Source organism: Bombina bombina, chromosome 4, assembly GCF_027579735.1.
Source record: "Bombina bombina isolate aBomBom1 chromosome 4, aBomBom1.pri, whole genome shotgun sequence".
Lineage (NCBI taxonomy): Eukaryota > Metazoa > Chordata > Amphibia > Anura > Bombinatoridae > Bombina > Bombina bombina.
In genome coordinates, this window is record NC_069502.1 from 1,117,079,873 (window position 1) to 1,117,105,500 (window position 25,628).

A 25,628-nucleotide genomic window follows, 5' to 3' on the forward strand; every position below is an offset into this window, starting at 1 on the left:
TTCATTTATTAAAATAAACACAAAAATAGCTTAGATCACTACTGTTTACTACAGTGCAGATCTGACAGCATATGCAGCCTCTGACTGATGCACGCTTTACACAAACGTTTTGAGATTGGCACTTTATAAATGCTCCTGCCTCTAGGCTTTAAAAACAAAATAAAGTTTCTCCTGGAAACAAAACAAAAAAAAACAAAACATGAGCCGGAGTTCTTCTCGTGAAATTGCCACACATTAAGATCTGTGCAAATACAAATGTTAGTGCGATGCACTTTCACAAGAAGAATCCAGCTCCGAAAAAGAGAAAATGCCACAAGCGGCTGCCGCCTTCTGCATCCAGCAGCTAACGAAACTGCACTTGCCTAATAGTTAGTATTTTGTGCTTGCCTCAGTAAATGAAAAAACTGCTGAATAATGTATTTATATATCTTCACAGACAAGCTTTTACACATAGAGCCAGAATTCTCAGGACTCATACTGTAAATAAATACAATTATGCTGAGAAATGATTGCATGTAAATGAAAATATAAATTGGTAAGAAAGCAGTTAATATACAGGTATATTCTCTCTCTCTCTCTATAGATATTAAATGAGCACAAAAACCATATAACTGCCCATTAAACATCTGTATATATAAATATTAACAGACTACATAAATATACGGCTTCAGATAGAAAAGACGATATATCCTTACTCTGAGCTAATAGCAAAAGTATTTTAAATTCACTGTGAGTAAGAAAAGATTTGAAGGGAGAACAGAAATAGAGGAAAGCAGGTGGAATCAATTTGGGGATTAAGGAACCTTAAAGCTATTTTTTTTAATTATTTGTTGCATCAAAGAGGGAATTTAATAATAATAAAAAAAATTAAAAAAAAAGAAATGGGGGGCGGAGCTTGGCCGTTCAGGGAAATGGCTGCGTAGAGAAACAGCTCCCAGGCCCTAAGTCATCAAACCCAGCAGCCATCCTCGACCCAAGCCTTAAAAACTGCCCCAAATCGAAGGTGAATGCCTTCCCACCCTGGTCTTACCCTCCGATAGCCGTTTGTGCTCTCTACCTAACCCGGAACCGCTCACAACATCAGGCGCGGTCCGGGACTCAGGGGGCACCACACGGACAGGCCTTAACGGCTCCAGGGCAGTATCTATCTCACCGGGGAGCAGCATGACAGACCGGCAGCTGCAGGCACCTACCACCTGACGATCACACCATCAGCCGCATCTAAAGCCCGTTGCCACACATCATAGCCGCACATACTGAGGCCCCGCGGCAAGGTGTCACGCGCCCAAGGTCACAGAAGCTAACGGCTTAGGCCGCACACAGCACCACAGCACAGCGCAGCTGGTCATCAAGGGCTGCCGAACAAGTCACAGCTACAGGGGATCAGGCACCTCAAAGAAGCACTGCTGAGGAGAAGAGTATAAACTACACAGCCTGCAGCAGCGCATGTGAAGCACCCACGCCACAGTCACTTTGGGTAATACCTCCTTACTGCATCAGACAGCAAAACAAAAGCTACAAGGGCCACAGACACAGGGAGCAACATCTCTACACAGCTTCTTTGAGGTAACAGGACTTTCTTAGACTTTTCTCACTTATCTTTATTAAGACAAGCCCTGCATATGCTTACACAGTGTTTAGGGTGAAACTGCCAAAGCACTATACTAACCACATCTAAGGCACAAGCCTCACCTCTGACTTATAATACCTCAAGAAGTGGCATCATTTGTCCTTTAACACCTGCCTCCCCCAACCCACGCAAGTATGCCTGGGAAAAAATCAGTTAAACCAGATAGTGCTCAGCAACCCAGGATCATGCAGCAATTTTTAAAGCAACATGAACCCACCTCAAAATCGGCACAACCTACCTCTGACAGTAATATGCCTACATCAAGTCCACAGTTCAGTACCCAGGTTGAAAGCCCTGCCCCCACCACCAATCCAACAATCACTAAAGAGGACCTTAAATCCCTGTGTACTAAAGAAGATTTCAAAGAAATGCTCACTGAAGTGAAGGGATGGTATGGTGATTTGAAAAAAGACCTGTCAAGAGTAACGCAAAGAGTTACTAACCTAGAGGAAAATCACAATACAGCTAGCAACGACATCAATCACATGTCCCGCTTACTCTATGATCAGGAAGAAACTATATACAACTTACTAGAGAAAGTGGAGGACTTGGACAATAGGGGCAGGAGGAACAATTTGAGAGTACGTGGGATACCAGAAACCATCCAACAAGGAGCTCTGGAGGGCTGCTTACAGGCGCTGTTCCGCACAGTAAGAGGAGATGAGCATGCACCTGAAGTGGTTATTGAAAGAGCGCATAGAGCCCTCAGGGCGAAACCACCACCCAAAGCACCCCCCAGGGATGTGATCCTGAAGCTACTGCATTTCAAAGACAAAGAAGACATACTCAAGCACTCAAGGCAAAAACAAGATCTCACTCATGCTGGCATTCGCATCCAAATCTTTACAGATCTGAGCCCTACAACACTCCAAAAAAGAAGGGATTTGAATCATATAACCACAGTACTCCGAGAGAAGAAGATCGCCTATCGCTGGGGGTTCCCAGTTAGCATCATTGCAACTAATGGCAATACCACAGCTATCTACAAAACTCAAGATGATTTACCCCGCTTTTGTGAAACCCTACGGATACACATCCCGACAGAGGAACAAATGAAAGAAGGCCCGGCACCAAGGTTCCCGCCAGGGAGTCGGGCACGACCCACAACCACAACCAACACTGAACGGGACAATCATAAACACCCCTCACTGGTGACTGTAGCTGATGATGTGGAAGAACCACATCAATTAATGGACTGCTCGCTCCCACGGTCCCAGCCGGGGATCAGTTCCTGACTGGAGATTACAGGTCGTATATAATGCAATGTTATCTTTAATTATGCTTTTCAAATGCTGGGTTTGATGACAGGGATACTACCCTACTTATCTGGTTGATTGTTATTATTGATTACTGTTTTCATAGATTTCTAGAGTTTTATACATTTACTTGACATTGGCACCCGCAACTAGGTAGCTGCACCTTTTGTGTACAATAACTGTTCGCAACTTTCTCCTCCCCCTGTCCTCTTTCCACCTCCTCTTCCCATCTCTCTTTCACCCACCTCCCCTCCTCCTTTAACACACAGAGATTGAGAGCCCTAGAAATCATACAACCCACAGACTCACAGAAGGAGCAGAGCCTACAGAATAGCCAGATATTGCCCAGCCTCCAGCACACTAACACATTAATAGACAGGTATAAGGACAGCAAAATATCTCTGACATTGTCCAACTAAGCACACTGAACATCGGAGACATGCAGTCACGCCCCATTAAACTCATAACCATCAATGCTAAAGGGCTCAACAGCCCCGAAAAGAGATCAATTGCTTTCACACAATTACATAGAGCAGGAGGGGACATCGTCTGTATCCAGGAGACCCATTTCAAAAAAGGGAGGGAGCCTAGGTATATCACCCATAGGTATAGCAACTTCTATCTAGCCTCAGGCTGTTCAAAAAAGGGCGGAGTGGGTATCTTCATCAAGAACACAATTCCCTTCCAACCTACCCTGGTACTCAAGGATCCCAATGGATCATATCTGCTAGTGGTGGGGACACTGTTTGGTTCACATATTACAATTGCTAATGTTTACTTGCCAAATCAGGGCCAGCACACTGTATTCAAACAGCTGATACAACTACTACTAGAACATGCAAGAGGCATAGTATTTCTGACAGGAGACTTTAATCTACCATTGGACCCCACCCATGACACCTCAACAGGAAAAACCAACATACCACACAAAGTAATCAAAACCATTAATCTGCAACTCCGCTCACTAAAATTGCACGACATATGGAGATCATTCCATCCAGACACACGAGACTATACTTTTTTCTCACATCCACACCACGTATATACTAGAATTGACTACCTTATAACAGACCAACTTGGCCTCTCTCTCATAAACAACACTGTTATACTACCAATCACTTGGTCAGACCATGCCCCTGTACAGTGTACACTGGACTGGCCAGACATGCCCGCAAAACCACACTTGTGGAGACTTGACGAACACATCTTAGACAACCCATTGCACAAACTGGCAATTGACACAACACTACGGCATTACTTTATTGAAAACCCATTGGAGGCCCTACCCACCTCCACGACATGGGAAGCACACAAATGTGTGATTAGGGGTGAGTTCATAAAGCTCAAAGCTAATGAAACTAAGCAGAATAGACAGTTTTTGAACTCATCCCTATCCCAGATCCGATATTGGGAAACTGAGTTAAAAAAGAATACCTCATCTTCCACAATATTAGAATCCCTGACTGCAGTAAAGACTGCATTGAACAATCACCTTATTAAAGAGTACCAGAGGAAGGCATCAATGTTACAACAAAAATATTTTGAGATGAGCGATAAAATAGGCTCATCACTAGCTAAGGCGCTGAAGCGCAAACAATTAAACACGCACATACACACCCTAACTGATGCATCAGGGCACGCACAGAAAGAGAGTGAGAAAATAGCTGAGACTTTCAGACGATACTACGAAGCTCTATACAACATCACTAACAATAGCTCACAGTCACACATAGATGCCTACTTAAGGGACATTCAACTGCCCTCCCTCTCACGAGAGGACATGGAGCATCTAGACAGACCAATAACAACTGATGAGATTAAGTTAGCCATCAAAAGCATGCCAAATGGAAAGAGCCCAGGGCCAGATGGGCTAGGGGTTAAATATTACAAAGACTTCACACATCACCTACTCACACCCCTCGCCTCCCTATTTAATTCATTGTTGCAAGAGGGTGGATTCCCTGATCAGATGCTAGAGGCAAACATCACTGTCCTTCCTAAACTGGGAAGATCCCCGGATAGACCGGAGAACTTCCGCCCGATCTCGCTCCTCAACGTGGATGTAAAAATCTACGCCAAGGTGCTAGCTAATAGAATTAATAAGATCCTCCCCTCACTGATACACCCGGATCAAGTGGGGTTCGTGCCAGGGAGAGAAGCTCGCGACAACACGCTGAAAGTGCTACAACTAGTGTCACACGCCCAGCAACAGAACACGCCCCTAATATTGGTCTCTACGGACGCAGAAAAGGCGTTCGACCGGGTGCACTGGCCTTTTCTAAAAGCAGTCCTGGCCAAAATGCAATTCAGCGAAGCCTTTATCAAACAAATATTTGCCCTCTATGAGAACCCCACGGCTAGAGTGAAAGTTAATGGCCTGCTATCTGACAGATTCCATATCAGAAACGGGACCAGGCAGGGGTGCCCACTCTCACCGCTCCTTTTCGCCATTACCATAGAGGTGCTGGCGCAAAAAATAAGAGAGGACCCCCAGATCTCGGGCATAAAGACTAAATCGCGCACACACAAGTTGTCATTATATGCCGACGACGTCCTATTAACACTCACTGACATAGGGACTTCCCTCCCCAGAGTTTTAGATACTTTCAGAGAATACGGACGACTCTCTAACTTCCACCTTAACGTCACCAAATCAGAAATACTGAACGTTACATACAACCCAGAGGAACTAATTACAGCACTAGGTGACTGTCCCCTGAGATTACAGCAAGATAAGCTGAAATACTTGGGGATATATATCTCCCCGGATGTTCAGACTATCTTTCAAGAAAACTACAAAAACCTAGAAACCACGCTGATAGCGGACTTGTCCAGATGGAAGAACAAGTCTATCTCTTGGCTTGGACGAATAAATGTCATTAAGATGAATGTGCTACCCAGACAACACCAATTCCCCTCCCGGGGAACTACCTACTAAAATTGCAAAACTTAATAGAGCAATACATCTGGGGGGGGGGTCAGACCCAGAGTAGCCAGGAGAACTTTATATCTACCTAGGGACAGAGGGGGACTGGGAGTCCCAAACATACAAACGTACAAACAGGCAATCACGCTAGGCAGACTGTTAGATTGGTGCTCCAATGACCCCAACAAAGAATGGGTACGACTAGACTGTGACATCCTGGACACAAACAACGCGGGACTGGGTGCCTGGACTCTGGAGAAGGATAGACATGCAGCCATAACAAAATACCCCTTGTTGATGGACTTCTACTCAGTATGGGACAAGATAGTATGTACCACGACACACATCACGACTAAACACTCTCCGCTGACTCCCATCTATCACAATGCAGAGCTGCCATGGAACTACCCAGACAACAGAACCACCCCCGACACACCCTTTAAAGACTACACCATCATGACACTGACTGATGGACATAAGCTCAAGACTCACGCGGTTATCTCTGAAGAATTATCTAACCTGACGATGAGCTGGTACTCACATACGCGGCTAAATCATTATCTCATGACACACAAACACAGATCCTGCCTTACTAGACCACCTACCACATTTGAGACCTTATGCCTGAAAGACACACCAACTGCACATGCAATCTCATTACTATACAAACTTCTACTGACAGACGAAGCCCAGACACTCCCCTCTTACACAAAAGCATGGGAGAGGGAGTGGCAGACCGAGATAGGTTATGAGGACTGGCAGAATGCCTTTCTAGTGACCAAAACATCCTCAATATCTATGAGAGTGCAAGAATCTAGTTATAAATGCATGGCAAGGTGGTACCTCACACCTAGTAGGCTGCAGAAGATTTACAAACAGGCCTCTGGCAAATGCTGGAGAGACTGCGGAGAACAAGGCACACCTACACACATATGGTGGGACTGCCCTAAGCTAGATGAATACTGGGTCGCAATTCTTAATCACATGGAACTAGTCCTGGGGAAACCCCTACAAAACACCCCAAAAACACTACTATACTTTCTCTGCCCAAATTACCCTGTAAAGCAAGCTGAGCCCTACTAATACTTATGCTGAACGGAGCAAAATTATTGATCCCAAAACATTGGAAGTCTAGAATCACACCGACTTTTAAAGAATGGCAAGAACAAGTAGACACGCTGCTACGACTAGAAAGATACCACCACACCCAACATGGCACAGTAGACACACACGAGATAATGCTGGAGCGCTGGGCAACACACAGACAACAGACAACGTAAGACAATACAGCTGATAGCACAGACTACTGAAACCCTCAATGACACTTCCCTCCCCCAACCCTCTCCCTCCCCTCCCCCCCTCCACCTTTCCCCACCACCTCCACCTACCACTCATGAAACGCGAATAAGCAAGACCCACACAATCCCAAACAACGGGAATACGGAGAATGAATGGCATCATAAAACCCCCGCTACTACACATAGCAAACAGATCCCCTGTACATCCCCCCTTCCCTTTTCTCTCTCTCCCATTCTCCAGCAACTTAGATCTGTAGTTGAATAGCTTAGTAGGACTGGCCGTAGAGTGCCAGAGACAGTGCACTAATGGACTTTGGACTTTCAATATACAAGTGCACTCAGAACTGCTTTTTGATCCTCCAGGACTTTAACTCTACCTGCCCTATGAGCAGTTTGCAATTTACTATGTTTTAAGGGGCCAAGGGAAGAACGTTCTTTATGTTAATTCATATATCACAATTTGTAATACAATGCTTCAACGAACCTGTATTTGCACACCTCATTGAAAATTTGAAAAGTTTGTAACCATTTGATTATCTTTGAATAAAGCTCTTTTGAAAAAAAAAAAAAAAAAAAAATCTATTAAGTAAAAAAAAAAAAAAAAAAAAAAAGAAATGTTTAAAAACTGAAGTTCCAGCACTGAGAGTTCTTTAAATTTATGTTTATGAGGTGCGTCACTTACCACCAGTAAAAGGGACACAAAACCCAAATTTTTTCTTTCATAGTTCTGATAGAGCATGCAATTGTAAGAAACTTTATAATTTACTCCTATTATCATTTTTTCTTCATTCTCTTGCTATCTTTATTTGAAAAGGCAGGAATGTAAGCATAGGAGCCGGCTCATTTTTGGTTCAGCACCTGGATAGCGATGCTGATTGGTAGCTAAATGTAGCCACCAATCAGCAAGCACTACTCAGGGGCTGAACCAAAAATGCCTACATTCCTGCTTTTTCAAATAAAGATAGCAAGCGAACAAAGATTATTTTTTTTTATAAGAGTAAATTAGAAAGTTGCTTACAATTGCATGCTCTATCTGAATTATGAAATTAAAACATTGTTTATTTGTGTCCCTTTAAAGCAATCAGTCCTTAAGGCCCTGTTGTATACAGACATATACTTCATGCTAGCTTCAAAATAAGAGCTTTAAATGGCAGTTATAGTGAAAAATGATGCACTTGAATTTGTTAGAATATGTAATTTTATAACTAGTGACCCTGCAACTCTAGGTGTTTAACCCCTGTGGAGAACTACTGGTCTGAGCAGAAACTGCTGGTGAGCCAATCAGCAGCAGCGACACAGCTGGCTTATGCGACTGCCGCAGGCGATTGAATTATCATCAGTGGTATTTTAACTACATTTAACCCCTTTGCGGGGGGTTAAATACACAGTTCCAGGGTCGCTAGTGCTAAAATTTAATCCTCTACCGAATTAGACATGTCATTTTTCTACTACAATAACCCTTTATCATACAAAAATAGTGCTTTTATATGCCTGATGGAAATATTTAGAATGTACTGTCCCATTATGGGCCAAATTACAAATGGATCGCGCTCCCACAAACAGCAAATTTGCCCGTTTGCGAGAGGGTGATAATTAACCAGCAATTACAAGTGGCTGTTTATTGCTACCATGAGCTCAGGGTAGCAATTAGCCATTTAGAAAATTAACCAGAGATTTGATCTCTGGTTAATTTTCGAAAAGTGCCCCAAATGCCATCAAAATAGAGGGCATAATAGTTTTTTATTAAAAAAAATATATATAGCTTTTTTTTTTTTTAATAAAAAAAAATACACTAGGCAGTTTTGGGGCTTTGAAGTTGGTTTGGAAAAAACTGGCACTGACCACAATGTAAATATATACAGTATGTATACATGGCTCAAAATATCAATCCCTAAGCTACTAGCCAGCCCAAAATGTTACTCACCATTGGGGAAGACAACAGATGGACAGAAAAATGTAGCTGTTAAACTGAGAGAAAGCAGAGAGTGTTGACATTAATGTGAGGTCATAGCAGAGCTGGAAAAAAATTTTTTTTTATAACTATAATCTCTCGTCTTTCTCCACTCCCTCCTCTCTTCAGTCTCTCTTTTTACCCTTTCCCTTCTCTCTCAGGCTAAATCTTCTCTTTACACTCTCTCTTCTCTCTCATATTTCTTCTTATTTTTTCTCCACTTTCCCTTTACCTCTCAAATTTCTCTCTGCCCCCGTTTACCCTCTCAGAAGTAACAGTCTAAGCACTAATGGGGTCCCTGTAGCCCTAGAGAAAAAAAAAATGATCCTTGCCTTTTCATGGATTTATAATATCCCTTTAGATAATATCTGCAGACATTTACTCACTTTCTTTCACTCGCCACTGTTAAATTACCACTCGCCAATGGCTAGTGGGCTGGTGGAAATTTAGAGCCCTGTGTATATGCTTATATACATATATATTTATGTGTTGATTTGTGTATATAAACATAAATATATATGTATATATTCAAATACGTATATATTTTAAAATGCTGCCCATCATTTCGCAAGGTTCTGATGCCATCTCTGACGGCATCAGAACGAGGCTCTCATAGAAGCCTATGGAAGCACGCACTCGTGAGCGCAATGCTTCGTAGCAATGCATTGCGATTTACTTATAATACCAGCGCACATTATCGCGCGTTGGTACAAGTGGAGCGCTAATATCACTTGCAAGCAAGCAATATTTAGCGCTCCACTTGTTATCTAGCCCTATGTGTTTTCTAAAAGTTAACACAGGAGGATAGGGATAACAGGTGAGCCCAACAAGGGGCACAGAATCTACAGCACAATCATTACAACAAGATATACAATAAAAAAAATCAAAATAGCATAGTGGATAGAAAATGGACAAAAAAAAAAAAAAAAACGTCCCCAGCACTTTTCCATAAACTGTTTTTATAGGACACTAAAACATTACAGTCATCAGAGGGAATAATAGATGGTTATTTAGTATATAATCCAGGGCTTGACTAGTCCCAGGAAAAAAAACATAATTTATGCTTACCTGATAAATTCCTTTCTTCTGTAGTGTGATCAGTCCACGGGTCATCATTACTTCTGGGATATTAACTCCTCCCCAACAGGAAGTGCAAGAGGATTCACCCAGCAGAGCTGCATATAGCTCCTCCCCTCTACGTCACTCCCAGTCATTCGACCAAGGACCAACGAGAAAGGAAAAGCCAAGGGTGAAGTGGTGACTGGAGTATAAATTAAAAAATATTTACCTGCCTTAAAACAGGGCGGGCCGTGGACTGATCACACTACAGAAGAAAGGAATTTATCAGGTAAGCATAAATTATGTTTTCTTCTGTTAAGTGTGATCAGTCCACGGGTCATCATTACTTCTGGGATACCAATACCAAAGCAAAAGTACACGGATGACGGGAGGGATAGGCAGGCTCTTTATACAGAAGGAACCACTGCCTGAAGAACCTTTCTCCCAAAAATAGCCTCCGATGAAGCAAAAGTGTCAAATTTGTAAAATTTGGAAAAAGTATGAAGCGAAGACCAAGTTGCAGCCTTGCAAATCTGTTCAACAGAGGCCTCATTCTTAAAGGCCCAAGTAGAAGCCACAGCTCTAGTGGAATGAGCTGTAATCCTTTCAGGAGGCTGCTGTCCAGCAGTCTCATAAGCTAAACGAATTATGCTACGAAGCCAAAAAGAAAGAGAGGTAGCAGAAGCTTTTTGACCTCTCCTCTGCCCAGAGTAAACGACAAACAGAGAAGACGTTTGTCGAAATTCCTTAGTTGCCTGTAAGTAAAATTTTAGAGCACGGACTACATCCAGGTTGTGCAGTAGACGTTCCTTCTTCGAAGAAGGATTTGGGCATAAAGAAGGAACAACAATCTCTTGATTGATATTCCTGTTAGTAACTACCTTAGGTAAGAACCCAGGTTTAGTACGCAGAACTACCTTATCCGAATGAAAAATCAAATAAGGAGAATCACAATGTAAGGCTGATAACTCAGAGACTCTTCGAGCCGAGGAAATAGCCATTAAAAATAGAACTTTCCAAGATAACAACTTTATATCAATGGAATGAAGGGGTTCAAACGGAACGCCCTGTAAAACATTAAGAACAAGGTTTAAACTCCATGGTGGAGCAACCGTTTTAAACACAGGCTTAATCCTGGCCAAAGCCTGACAAAAAGCCTGGACGTCAGGAACTTCTGACAGACGTTTGTGTAACAGAATGGACAGAGCTGAGATCTGTCCCTTTAATGAACTAGCGGATAAACCCTTTTCTAAACCTTCTTGTAGAAAAGACAATATCCTAGGAATCCTAACCTTACTCCAAGAGTAACCTTTGGATTCACACCAATATAGGTATTTACGCCATATCTTATGGTAAATCTTTCTGGTAACAGGTTTCCTAGCCTGTATTAAGGTATCAATAACTGACTCAGAAAACCCACGTCTTGATAAAATCAAGCGTTCAATTTCCAAGCAGTCAGCTTCAGAGAAGTTAGACTTTGATGTTTGAAGGGACCCTGTATCAGAAGGTCCTGTTTCAGGGGTAGAGACCAAGGTGGACAGGATGACATGTCCACCAGATCTGCATACCAAGTCCTGCGTGGCCACGCAGGTGCTATTAGAATCACTGATGCTCTCTCTTGTTTGATTCTGGCAATCAATCGAGGAAGCATCGGGAAGGGTGGAAACACGTAAGCCATCCTGAAATCCTAAGGTGCTGTCAGGGCATCTATCAGGACTGCTTCTGGATCCCTGGATCTGGACCCATAACGAGGAAGCTTGGCGTTCTGTCGAGACGCCATGAGATCTATCTCTGGTTTGCCCCAACGTCGAAGTATTTGGGCAAAGACCTCCGGATGAGGTTCCCACTCCCCCGGATGAAAAGTCTGACGACTTAAGAAATCCGCCTCCCAGTTCTCCACTCCCGGGATGTGGATTGCTGACAGGTGGCAAGAGTGAGACTCTGCCCAGCGAATTATCTTTGATACTTCCATCATAGCTAGGGAGCTTCGTGTCCCTCCCTGATGGTTGATGTAAGCTACAGTCGTGATGTTGTCCGACTGAAACCTGATGAAACTCCGCGTTGTCAACTGGGGCCAAGCCAGGAGGGCATTGAGAACTGCTCTCAATTCCAGAATGTTTATTGGCAGGAGACTCTCCTCCTGACTCCATTGTCCCTGAGCCTTCAGAGAATTCCAGACGGCACCCCAACCTAGAAGGCTGGCGTCTGTTGTTACAATTGTCCAGTCTGGTCTGCTGAATGGCATCCCCCTGGACAGATGTGGCCGAGAAAGCCACCAAAGAAGAGAATTTCTGGTCTCTTGATCCAGATTCAGAGAAGGGGATAAGTCTGAGTAATCCCCATTCCACTGACTTAGCATGCACAGTTGCAGTGGTCTGAGGTGTAGGCGTGCAAAGGGTACTATGTCCATTGCCGCTACCATTAAGCCGATTACCTCCATGCATTGAGCCACTGACGGGTGTTGAATGGAATGAAGGGTGCGGCAAGCACTTTGAAGTCTTGTTAACCTGTCCTCTGTCAGGTAAATCTTCATTTTTACAGAATCTATAAGAGTCCCCAGGAAGGGAACTCATGTGAGTGGAACGAGTGAACTTTTCTTTTCGTTCACCTTCCATCCATGTGACCTTAGAAATGCCAGTACTAACTCTGTATGAGACTTGGCAGTTTGAAAGCTTGAATGTCGTCTAGGTATGGAGCTACCGAGATTCCCCGCGGTCTTAGTACCGCCAGAAGAGCACCCAGAACCTTTGTGAAGATTCTTGGAGCTGTAGCCAATCCGAATGGAAGAGCTACAAACTGGTAATGCCTGTCTAGGAAGGCAAACCTTAGGTACCGGTATGTACTGACCCTCTTGGATCATAGGTAAAATTGTCCGAATAGTCTCCATCTTGAACGATGGAACTCTTAGGAACTTGTTTAGGATCTTTAAGTCCAGGATTGGTCTGAAAGTTCCCTCTTTTTTGGGAACCACAAACAGATTTGAGTAAAACCCCTGTCCCTGTTCCGATCGTGGAACTGGGTGGATTACTCCCATTAACAAGAGCTCTTGTACGCAGCGTAGAAACGCCTCTTTCTTTGTCTGGATTGTTGACAACCTTGACAGATGAAATCTCTCTCTTGGAGGAGAGTATTTGAAGTCCAGAAGGTATCCCTGAGATATTATTTCTAGCGCCCAGGGATCCTGGACATCTCTTGCCCAAGCCTGGGCGAAGAGAGAAAGCCTGCCCCCCACTAGATCCGATCCCGGATCGGGGGCCCTCAATTCATGCCGTTTTAGGGGCAGCAGTAGGTTTCCTGGTCTGCTTGCCCTTGTTCCAGGACTGGTTAGGTTTCCAGCCTTGTCTGTAGCGAGCAACAGCTCCTTCCTGTTTTGGTGCAGAGGAAGTTGATGCTGCTCCTGCTTTGAAATTACGAAAGGAACGAAAATTAGACTGTCTAGTCTTAGTTTTGGCTTTGTCCTGAGGCAGGGCATGGCCTTTACCTCCTGTAATGTCAGTGATAATCTCTTTCAACCCGGGCCCGAAAAAGGTCTGCCCTTTGAAAGGTATATTAAGCAATTTAGACTTAGAAGTAACATCAGCTGACCAGGATTTTAGCCACAGCGCCCTGCGTGCCTGAATGGCGAATCCTGAATTCCTCGCCGTAAGTTTAGTTAGATGTACTACGGCCTCCGAAATGAATGAATTAGCTAGTTTAAGGACTCTAAGCCTGTCCGTAATGTCGTCCAGAGTAGCTGAACTAATGTTCTCTTCCAGAGACTCAATCCAGAACGCCGCTGCAGCCGTGATCGGCGCAATGCATGCAAGGGGTTGCAATATAAAACCTTGTTGAACAAACATTTTCTTAAGGTAACCCTCTAATTTTTTATCCATTGGATCTGAAAAAGCACAGCTATCCTCCACCGGGATAGTGGTACGCTTAGCTAAAGTAGAAACTGCTCCCTCTACCTTAGGGACCGCTTGCCATAAGTCCCGTGTGGTGGCGTCTATTGGAAACATTTTTCTAAATATCGGAGGGGGTGAGAACGGCACACCGGGTCTATCCCACTCCTTAGAAACAATTTCAGTAATTCTCTTTAGGTATAGGAAAAACCTCAGTACTCGTCGGTACCGCAAAATATTTATCCAACCTACACATTTTCTCTGGTATTGCAACTGTGTTACAATCATTCAGAGCCGCTAACACCTCCCCTAGTAATACACAGAGGTTTTCCAGTTTAAATTTAAAATTTGAAATATCTGAATCCAGTCTGTTTGGATCAGAACCGTCACCCACAGAATGAAGTTCTCCGTCCTCATGTTCTGCAACCTGTGACGCAGTATCTGACATGGCCCTAATATTATCAGCGCACTCTGTTCTCACCCCAGAGTGATCACGCTTACCTCTTAGTTCTGGTAATTTAGCCAAAACTTCAGTCATAACAGAAGCCATATCCTGTAATGTGATTTGTAATGGCCGGCCAGATGTACTCGGCGCTACAATATCACGCACCTCCCGAGCGGGAGATGCAGGTACTGGCACGTGAGGCGAGTTAGTCGGCATAACTCTCCCCTCGTTGTTTGGTGAAATTTGTTCAATTTGTACAGATTGACTTTTATTTAAAGTAGCATCAATACAGTTAGTACATAAATTTCTATTGGGCTCCACTTTGGCATTGCAACAAATGACACAGGTATCTTCCTCTGAATCAGACATGTTTAACACACTAGCAAATAAACTTGCAACTTAGAATACAATTCAATTAGAATAATATTAAAAACGTACTGTGCCTTTAAGAAGCACAGAAAATCTATGACAGTTGAAAATTAATAAATTGAAACAGTTATAGCCTCAATCCTTGTAAACAACACAACTTTAGCAAAGGTTTAATCCCAATAGCAAAGATAACAAATTCTGAAAGCAGGAAACAATTACAGAATAAACGTTTTTTATCACAGTCAACTATAATTCTCACAGCTCTGCTGAGAGAAATTACCTCCCTCAAAATAAGTTTGAAGACCCCTGAGTTCTGTAGAGATGAACCGGATCATGCAGGAAATACAATGAGCTGCTGACTGAAATAACTGATGCATAGAAAAGGCGCCAAAAAACGGCCCTTCCCCCTCACACACAGCAGTGAGAGAGAACAGAAACTGTCAGAAAAAGATTAAGCAACTGCCAAGTGGGAAAATGGTGCCCAAACATTTATTCACTCAGTACCTCAGCAAATGAAAACGATTTTACATTCCAGCAAAAACGTTAAACATAATTTCTAGTTATTAAACAGCTTAATGTACTTCTTACAGTGTAATTCTAGTGAAGTACCATTCCCCAGAATACTGAAGTGTAAAGTATACATACATGACATTATATCGGTATGGCAGGATTTTCTCATCAATTCCATTGTCAGAAAATAAAAGCTGCTACATACCTCTATGCAGATTCATCTGCCCGCTGTCCCCTGATCTGAAGTTTACCTCTCCTCAGATGGCCGAGAAACAGCAATATGATCTTAACTACTCCGGCTAAAATCATAGCAAAAACTCTGGTAGATTCTTCGTCAAACACTGCCAGAGAGGTAATAACACACTCCGGTGCTATTTTAAAATAACAAACTTTTGATTGAAGATATAAAACTAAGTATAATCACCATAGCCCTCTCACACCTCCTATCTAGTCGTTGGGTGCAAGAGAATGACTGGGAGTGACGTAGAGGGGAGGAGCTATATGCAGCTCTGCTGGGTGAATCCTCTTGCACTTCCTGTTGGGGAGGAGTTAATATCCCAGAAGTAATGATGACCCGTGGACTGATCACACTTAACAGAAGAAAGATAATGCTAGTTTGTTATAATTTATTAGGATTATGGCACATATCTCTATAAAAACACAGAATGAAGTGTAAAGCTCTGGAATTTGCAAAATTATTATAATGGTAATTGTTGGAATTTATTTTCTTTGCTGTTTACCAGTACTGAGCTCAGACGTATGCTGTGTATAGCGGTATGCTGCACCACAGACTGGCGCTAGTCCCCCAGAAGGTGGAAGGCAGGTTCCATGAGCAATACCATGGTGAATTAGGGAATTGTTTTATTTTAGGAAATTAACAAATAGAGGCATAACTAAAATCTGATGTCCACGTCAACAATGACCTCAATGACTACTGTACACATAGTAGCCTTAAAGAGAGACATAAAATGTTAAACAGAGATTGAAATAACAGAGCAAAACATACATAAAACAAAGTATATGTATATAAAAAAATAATGCATTTCTTTGTTTTCATTCTAAACAAACACAGCTTGAAGGATGCAAAGGGAGCTGCTATGTTAAAACCAAGGTTTTCTCTGTGCATCCTGTCACATGACCTTCTCAGGGAAGCGCCAGCCCTCTAGTAAACTTGTGTAAAACAGTGATTTTTGATAATTTTATTTTTTAAAATACAGGAAAATTTTAGTTAAAAAGTTTGGATTTTAGAATAAGTTTGGAATTCCAGATTTATATACTGTATATGACTTGTGCATTTGTTTCTAAACAAAAGCATTTTTGCTCAAAAGAAGGGATATTATTATAATTAATATCCAAAACAAATGCATTGGGAAAATTGATAAAAAAACAAATTAATATTCTTTTCTAAAAAAAATGCTAAAAAAATACTTAGCTACACGCGCTGGAGAGCACACTAACCCACTCCTCTTCACTCCAGAGGCCTTTCCGCCTCTGGGGGCTTAGTGGGCTCGGCTCCCAGGGCCTGCACTAACTATGTATGAATCAGTAAATAAAAATGTGGGGTTTTATATCACTTTAATTAGTAGTTTGTGTTGAATGAAACTGTGGGCCCTAGATATTGGCATTTAGTTATAACTATCATTGCACAAGATGAAAAATAAAACAAATACATAGAGAGGATGAAGAGAGTTCTATAGTACAAGTCAGGGGCAGACAGCTGAAATTTAGTTTTCACGTTGTTTTTCAAATAAAGAACATACAAAGCTAGTAAGAAAAATTGCCAGACTTCCTAGCAGTGTCCCCTTAGCAGCATTTTATCTTGCAGCTTCCTGTAGAATATCCTCACTGGGATACACGTCATTATTAGCATTGTGGCTGATGCGATTATGGTGCAGCTATTTACAGCAGTAATTCCCAAAGTGGGCAGTATTGCTCCCTGGGGGGGGGGGGGGGCACTGGGATTACCAAAGGGGGCTCTCATGGGAAAGGACTGGAAGAGAATGCCCTAAACAAGACAACTTTTTCAGTTTGTATTACTTCTCTTTATCTAAGATTTTTCTTCTGAGATAATTCAGGTTTATTAGCAACTTACATTTTCTCTCACTAGGATAATAAATTGCTGCCACTTGTACTGTAGGCTTGCATTCTTTGTTTTGCCAGCACTGTACATTTACATGCAAGGGACAGTCAACACTAAAATTGTTATTGTTTAAAAAGTTAGACGACGCCTTTACCACCCATTCCCCAGCTTTGCACAACCAACATTGTTATATTAATATACTTTATAACATTCTACATTTCTGCCTGTTTTTAAGCCACTTCAGACAGCCTATTATCACATGCTTTTTTATTTGCTTTTCATAACAGGCGACTGCTAGTTCATGGGGGGGCCATGTAGATTAAATTGTGCTCACGCCTGTGGGTTCTGCACCACACAGCTAAAATGCAAGTCAACAGATAATAAATAAAAAGTAATGTGATCAGGGGGCTGTCAAAAGAGGCTTAGATACAAGGTAATCACAGAGGTTAAAAGTAAATTAATATAACTGTGTTGGCTGTGCAAAACTGGGGAATGGGTAATAAAGGGATTATCTATCTTCTTAAACAATAAAAAAAAATTAGTTTACTGTCCCTTTAAAATGATTAACTATTAACTGCAAAGTTAAAATCATTGTGTAGTAGCAGGAAACACAGCAAAACCCTGTTGCTTTTAAGTCTTCTGTCATCAGAAATAATCTGGGGGTGCACTAGATAACACTTTGGTAAGTAGAATACACTTACTATAAAGTTGATTTATTGGTGCAGTAGTACAACTATGCTTCAAGAAATTAAATCAACTCCAGATATCTTCGGACTATGGCGATCTAGGACCCCTGCTAAGTGACATGAAACTGGTATCACTTCATCAAGCTCATCCATCCGATTAACAGTTTTAAAACAGTAATTACTATATCTGGTTTATAAGACTCTTGCACAGTGACTATTAACTTTATAAAACGCTAGTATCAGAAGATAAAGATAATAAAGTTTTAATGAATCTTTTAAAATGTGAATATGTTTAATTGTTACTCCTTTTGCTTGTACCGTGTCATTATCTTTATTAGGGGTTGTGCAGTATTTTTATATTTATATTATTATATAAAAATAATATTCAGGCCAGCACTGCACACATGTAAATACACATATATACACACACTGTATATTTATTTGTATGTTTAGAATGTTAACCTGGCTTCTCAATTTTAAGTTATTTTGTCAAACACTAATAAAAAAAAAACAATACACAGTCTTGTATAACAATTAATTTAGTAAGAGACTTTACGCTAACAGCAGAGAGTTCAGGGTAGATGAGGGCTATATGAGAAAAAGCATCTGATCTATCTGATAAACCAAATAATATTCAACAATTTAGTAATTTACTTGTATTATAAGGAACAAACCCCAGTCTTTATAACTCAAAGCCCAGTCCCCATTGAAAGTTGTTGGTTCATAGCAATGTAGCCTTCCATATCTCTTGTATACAGACAATATTCTTCAGCTGTGCTATTAATAGCTCTTTTTTTTATTTTTTATCAGGAGATACTTTACTCCCCTCAACGAACCCAACAATAATTGTAACTTCCAATTCAGACGCAGTACTAAATATGAAAATTGCTCTCTAATTTCCCATGTCACAATAAGGGACAATAAATAGTGCACGTTTGTGTATAAGTATTCCTTAAAAGGGATAGAAAGGTCAAAAATAAAATGTGCACCAGTGCATTTCTATTTGAAATAGAAGTATTTTGTGACTTCCGTTTGGGGTGGAGCCTAGACAAGCGTGCTCCCTGGTTGCGGTGACTGAGCGCCGCTGGAAAATTCTACCCAAGCCTCTACACCATCTAACCCGGGGACTGTTAACGGGTGTTCGTGTGGTGGTGCATGCAGCCATAACACCAGGCTGCTGGCTGGAAGTCGACACTATTTACCGGAGTGGAGGACCGTTTGAAGTGCCTGATACCTACAAAGATTTGGCGGCATTGTTTCCAGAGGACTCTCACACAGACCTCCAGAGCGGCTGTGAAGTGCCGGCATCACCGGTACCGTTAATTGAGGAAAGGTTTCCTACTCGGTGGAGTAAAGCGGGTGCACCGGAGGCAACGACCGGGAATATGTGACTGGAGACTGACGTCACGCTATCGCCAGTGAATGGGAGACTCCGCCGGACGGAGGCTCTCTGGATAACCCGATACATCTCTCCAAGACCAGGACCATTTACTGACAGCCCGCCAGTGAAGGGGAAGTGATTGTTCCATGGTAAAGGTCCGATGGTTTGATGCAGTGCCGGGTCAGATGAAACTAGCTTCAGTCGCAAGTACAAGTTTTTTTTTACCTATTTTCCCTAATGTTGCTGTATGTTTGCCTCTTGATGCTCTCCATTGTCAGCTAAGAGGAGAGAGGCAGATAAAACTTAAAGGTAAAAAGCTTGACTTTTAGGCTCATTGCTAAAAAGGGACACAGCAAGTTTTTCCCCTGCAAAAGGGGATATACTTTACCAGACCTTGTGCTAATAAGCTGGAACTTGTATATGCTCCTCTAAGCATTATATAGCGGATATATCTAACCGGTCCTATTGCTTATTAGCTGGAACCTGTATGTGCTATACTGAGCATTATATAGTGGACATACCTTATTATACCTACTGCCTATAAGCTGGAACTGGTGTGTATTTTTCAGCGGATATATCCTACCAGACCTATTGCTTATAAGTTGGAACTTGTGTGTTCTCATCTGAGCATTATACATCGGATTAAGTTATCCAGAGACAAAACATTGCCCCAAGTTACTAATTTGTTTGATTGATTGTGGTTTGTGTATCGTGTCCAGCACAGGGACATTCTCTGGCAAGAAGGAACAGAGGAAAGTCGCTAATATTCCCTCCCTCCTTCATGTTTGTCAATTCACCTGCTCATAATACAAGCTTTAAGATTCCTGAGGCTTTTTATCCAGAAACACGCAATTGTATTCATATATGTTAATAGCTGGTGCCTTTTTTTGTTTGTTTATTACCTGAGCATTTAATCTAAATTCTAAATTACTTAAGGCAGTTCATTTTAAAGGTTCACTGGAAAGGAGAAAGGAAGGAGAGAGAGGGAAAGGAAGAGAAGGGGGGGGGGAAAGGAAAGGGGAAAGAAAAAGGAAAAAAAGAAGAGAAAATGTCTTTTTTGTTGTGCATTGGTTAAGTTATCTCCATCAGAAATACTTGTTTGCTAGTGGCTACCTTCTCAAATCCTCATTACTTTATCTAGGCGGCTTGCTCAGTTAAATCCCAGAAAGGGTTATATACTCTGCTTTAATTGATAATATATAGTACTCCGCCCTTTGCTGGGCCAACAGTGATCTGCTAATTACTCTCAAACTGATTTCTAAATCATTTTCTATCTGAAGTATGCCTTCCTTATGCTCTAGCATTCAGGGAACAGAATGTAGCTGATTTGTATATGTGTATTCTCACCTATCAGCCCTAAAGAGGGAAGGAAAGAGAGAGAAAAAAAAGGAGAAAAAAAGGGGTAAGGGAAGAGGAAAGGGGGGAAAGGGAAGAGGGAAGAAAGGGGAAAGGAAAAGAGAAAAGAGAGCTATAGTGGTATAAACGTAATCCAGATAATTTTGTTACTGTCTTCTGAAACCTGCAGGGAAAAATTTTTTCTTGTTTCTGCCCACCTCTTTTTTTTATATATAGAAAAAAAAATCTAAAAGAGGGAACCATCTGTTTCTTTCTGGTTTTCAGATAAATTCCTTAGTTTGTCAGGCCTATTTCACTGTTTGTTGCTGCCCTAGGTAAAGGGCCCTCTTCACATTTTTTTTTTTTTTTTTTTTTTTTTTTTTGATTATATCACCCACTCACACACAATATAATCGACACCTAGCACTACACTTTTTTTTTTTTTTTTCCTTCCTCTCTCACCTTATAGACCCCGCTCTGATGCGGCCTCAGTAACTTTGCTCACGATTTTTTTTCACACCCATTCACTCACTTCCCTTTTGTTTTTGTTTTTTTCCTTTCTTGCACTTTTAACTTATGGAAAAATTTGTCACGCAGGCAAAAAAAAAATTCACCCGCAATGCCTGCCAAACTTAAGGATAAAAAATCTAAATCAAGTGATACTAGCCTTGATTCCACATCAAGTGATTTACCTCTACCCCCTTTCGACATACAGGCTTTGACAGTACAACTGTCCGCGATATTCGCACCTCATTTTGAAATGATTAAAAAAGAAATCTCTAGCATGGCCTCTGAACTATCTACTCTTGCCACCGAATTCAGGCAGTTCTCTGCCCGAATCGGTGAAGCAGAGGATAGAATCTCGGATCTGGAAGACCGGGTAAATGCTCAAGAGGTGACCATCCGTAAACAAGATACCACAATCCAAAATATGCAGTCGCGCCTGGAGGACATGGAGGACCGCTCCAGGCGCAATAACATACGTATTGTGGGTCTCCCGGAGATTGCAGAATACGAAGATTTATTGAAATTTACTTCCCTAGAGCTCCCTCAGGCATTGGGAATGCCTGTAGAATGTCTGCCCCTGACAATAGAAAGAGCTCATAGAGTAGGCCCGAAGAGATTTTTAGTTGATAAGACAGCCAAGAGCAGAATGTGTATATTTAGGGTACTCAAATTCCAGGATAAAATCGAATTAATGAAACTTTTTAGGAAGAATGGACCTATAATGCTAGGTAATAATAAAATCCTCCTCTTCCAGGATTTCTCTACTGAGACATCCACGAAGAGGAAGGCTATGGCCCCATATTGTTCGCAGCTGATAAATAATGGAGTTAAAGCCCGTATGGTCTACCCGGCTAAAGTTATAGTTGAGGATAGTGATTCACTACTTACATTTCAGGAAATTCCAGAGATCAAAGAATATATCAAATCAAAAAGGATAAACTGAAGATTGAGAAATTAGTCCCTTTCTTTTCATTTTTTGGCCATGATCATGACGTTAGAGACTATTAGGCCGTTATCACAGATATGTATGAATGTGGTATGTGTGGGATTTTTTTTTTTTTCTCTTTGGATGGGGAAGAGGGAGGGGTTTAAACATGCAAAATTTTAATTTTAAGCTATGTCTACTCGTTAAATGTCTGGAGTGAATATATTATCATGGAACGTCGGAGGAATAACCTCCCCCATGAAGAGGAAACTCATAATTAAAACTCTTGCAAAAAAAAGGCCAGATATTGCATTTATTCAAGAAACCCATCTTAATGATTCAGAAGTAGCTAAACTCAAAATTAAATGGGTAGGTGAAGTAGTAGCCTCTTCAAGTACAAATAGGAAATGTGGAGTGGCGATCTTATTCCACAAAGAGTTAGATTATAAAATTTTGTATGTGGATAAAGATCCACAGGCCAGATATATCATACTCCTAATCCAGATTAATCAGGTTACTTATATACTTTGCAACGTGTATGGTCCAAATAAAAATAGTAGAGACTTCTGGGAGAGTATTAAAGGTAAGATCTATCCCTATATAGGTGAGAACCTCATCTTAGCCGGGGATTTCAATATGACACTAGCCCCAGAATTAGATAGATTCCATAATATAAACGCGAAAGAATATAAAAAAACTGCTAAATACTTTAGAATTTTCTGTTCTCAGCTAAAATTGGTAGATATCTGGAGAATTAAGAACCCGGATTCCCGTATTTTTACGTGCGAGTCTAAAGCACACAGAACCTTCTCCAGAATTGACCTCTTCCTACTATCTGAATCTTTGTCAATTGTACAAGTGGTAACTGGAATTGAGGACATTCTGATATCCGATCATGCACTAATATACCTTACTCTGCCCCCTCCAAATAGTTTTGTTGATAAAAGCCAATCTCTTTTTTTTCCCCGATATTTGTTGAATAGCCCTAGATTCGTCATCTGGCTTAAGCAAAGATGGAGGGACTATTGTACGAATAATATTTCTTACTTTAACAGAATTGAGACTTTCTGGGAAGCAGCTAAGGCTGTTCTAAGAGGAGATATAAAGTAGTTACTTAATAACCAGTAAAAAGAAATCTCGGGCCCTAGAAATACAATTATCCAACAGAGTTAGAAATGCCTATGTAAGATTTGCTGAGGATCGCTCCTCGATCAATTGGAAAAAGTATCAGGAGGCTAGAAGAGAGAGAGATGTCTTTTTAGAACAGAGAGCCCAAAAAGAAGAGGTTAAAATTAACACTCAATATAGGGGTCTTTATGGGGACTCCACGAAATATTTGGCGAAATTAATTAAAAATAGAAAGAGGAAGAATTATATCCCGGGTATTAAAGAAAACGACACCTTATACACAGATTCAAAGGAGATTAATAGAGTGCTGTTTTCATTCTATCAAAAGCTATACTCTAGGCAGGTTAGTAATATGCAGACACAAGACAGATTTTGGTCTAAAATCAAGCTACCGCAAATTCGAGAAGATGATCTCTCGTTTCTTAATGCCCCAATTAGCGTAGAGGAAATCGGGGACATGATAGATAAGATGCGGTTGAACAAGGCTCCCGGCCCAGATTGTCTTCCGAAAGAATTTTATAGATTACTTGCACCAGAAATTATTCCTACCCTAGAAAAACTATTTAATAGTTATTACCGTTCAGATAATTCCATTTCTTCCTTTTTCTCAGCTGCAAATATCACGTTAATTCTCAAGAAAGGCAAAAAAGCAGAAGATCCGGCCTCCTATAGGCCTATATCCGTGTTGAACACTGATTATAAGATACTGATGGCGATCTTAGCAGATAGACTTTCCTTATTCCTGGGTAATATTATCCACACAGATCAGTCGGGCTTTATGAAATCTAGGACTTCTATGAAAAACATGCGTAAGATAGTGACTTGTCTCGACTATTTTTATGACCTAAAAGAAAGGAAAAAAAATAATAACTTCTCTGATGATTTTGCCATTTTATCATTGGATGCTGAAAAAGCTTTCGATGCTATTGCTTGGGATCATCTTTTCAAAGCATTAGAGGAATTTGGTTTTAAGAATCAATTCCTACAATTTATCCGGAAAATATATAGAAATCCTATCTCATACCTAATCGTGAATGGCGCCCTCTCGCAAAAGATTATTCTGGGAAGGGGAACAAGACAAGGGTGCCCGTTATCGCCCCTCTTGTTCAACCTGGCATTAGAACCTTTAGCTATCCGTTTACGAAGTATATTAGAAGGTATTAAGATGGGCTCTTATTCGCTTAGGACACTTCTATATGCTGACGATCTAGTATTATTTTTAAAGAAATCATCTGTTTCAATACCAACTGCATTACAATGCCTAGAGGAGTTTAGCTCCTTTGCGGGATATAAAATCAATTTTAATAAAAGTGAACTCATGTGGATTATTAAACTAAGAAATAGCCTGAATGAACATCCTTTCAAAGAGGTTGAAGCAATTACATATCTTGGCATCATACTACATAAAAATCCGAGGAATTGGTATAGACTTAACTTTTTACCACTGTTTCAGAAGGCTAAAGCTGATTTGGAGCTATGGAAGGCATTTCAACTCTCTATTACGGCACGTATTAATTTAATTAAGACAATTATTTTCCCGCGATTACTTTACCCGCTTCAGAATCTTCCATTGTTTATCCTTAGTAAGGATTTACGTAAGTTAAATTCCTCCTTCTCCAAATTTATCTGGAGCGGTAGGAGACCACGTATTTCATTGGAAAAATTCACGCAGAAATTTGAAGCCGGAGGTCTCTCTCTTCCCAATCTCAAGTTATATAATTGGGTCTGTTTAAGTAAAACAGCTCTGGATTGGATTGTAGAAAAGGAGCTGGTTTCGTCTTTAGAGATTGAGAATTTCATGGTCTCTCCTTATTCTTTAAAAGCAATTTTACATTGCCCGCCACAATCTTTACCAAATAATATAACTACGTTTATATCCATTACTAATGTAGTGGCGGCCTGGCAAAGGTGTTGCACATTACTTGAAGTGGATTTTACATTTTCGGCATTTACGCCAATTACTGGGAATCCACAATTTATACCGGCTATTAAGCAATCAATATTTACTGAATGGGCTGAGAAAGACCTTAAATATGTTTGCCAGATCCTTTCACAAGATGGGCAAATAATCTCTTTTGAGATGCTTTCCCAACATTATCATCTAGCCAGATCTAATTTCTTTGCATATCTTCAGTTGCGTCATCTTATCAATTCACGAAAATGGGATAGGAGTGGATTTAGTGCATGGTCGGATCTCAATATATGTCTTCAGAAATTCTCGATAGGTAATTCCTCTATATCTCTTATGTATGATATTATGC

At 41.1% G+C, this 25,628-nt stretch overlaps 1 protein-coding gene across 2 annotated transcripts in view; it reads right to left on the reverse strand.

Annotated features, from left to right (window-relative positions):
- PACC1 (proton activated chloride channel 1) overlaps positions 1 to 25,628 on the reverse strand; it is a 226,370-nt gene that overhangs the window by 195,180 nt on the left and 5,562 nt on the right. The window lies entirely within an intron of this gene.